Source organism: Heptranchias perlo, chromosome 20 (genome assembly GCF_035084215.1).
Source record: "Heptranchias perlo isolate sHepPer1 chromosome 20, sHepPer1.hap1, whole genome shotgun sequence".
In the NCBI taxonomy this organism is placed as follows: Eukaryota; Metazoa; Chordata; class Chondrichthyes; order Hexanchiformes; family Hexanchidae; genus Heptranchias; species Heptranchias perlo.
In genome coordinates, this window is record NC_090344.1 from 20,531,701 (window position 1) to 20,532,338 (window position 638).

General features: G+C 44.0%; 1 non-coding gene across 1 annotated transcript; it reads right to left on the reverse strand.

The window, feature by feature from the left end:
• Positions 1-323: 323 nt before the first annotated feature.
• trnan-guu (transfer RNA asparagine (anticodon GUU)) lies at positions 324-397 on the reverse strand. Its single transcript has one exon. It is a non-coding gene; the product is annotated as a tRNA-Asn (tRNA).
• Positions 398-638: the final 241 nt, after the last annotated feature.

Here is a 638-nt window from a genome sequence, read left to right on the forward strand (position 1 = left end):
ATGATCTCTCACAAATCAACTGAAACCCATCGGAATGTGAATACAATTTTGCGTTTCCAAAATAAAAGAGAGTGACATTAATTGTGGAAACAGTCTGGTGTCGCTCACTGCAGAAATATCCATGTCAGAGTGAAGCGCCTCTCCTGCAACCTTCGGACCTTGTCTGTCAAGAAGAATTCTGATTTCCGCGAAGCCAATCACAGGTTAAATGGTGGAAGATCGGCCGTCCTCAGCTGGCCATCGAAACCGGACATTTATTTTGCAGCCAAAACAAACATCAGAAACCAGGAAATGCGAGACCATGAAGATAAAAATTACCCCACCGTCCCTGGGTGGGCTCGAGCCACCAACCTTTCGGTTAACAGCCGAACGCGCTAACCGATTGCGCCACAGAGACAGTACGCGTTTGTTACTGAACCACTGATTGAACGAGCTAAAAATTCAGGTTGCAGCGATTAATATAACCTCTCTCGAGTATCAGTTTACTTTTCCAAAATAAAGTGTGTGAAGTTTGCACGAGTGAAAATCTGTGCTCTATTATTCCTGAACATTAAACTCACCTTGCCATTAAACACCTGTAAGTTGGAAGACTCAGTCTTCTCGTGGTCGAGAGAATTGATTTATCGAGCTGTGATTCG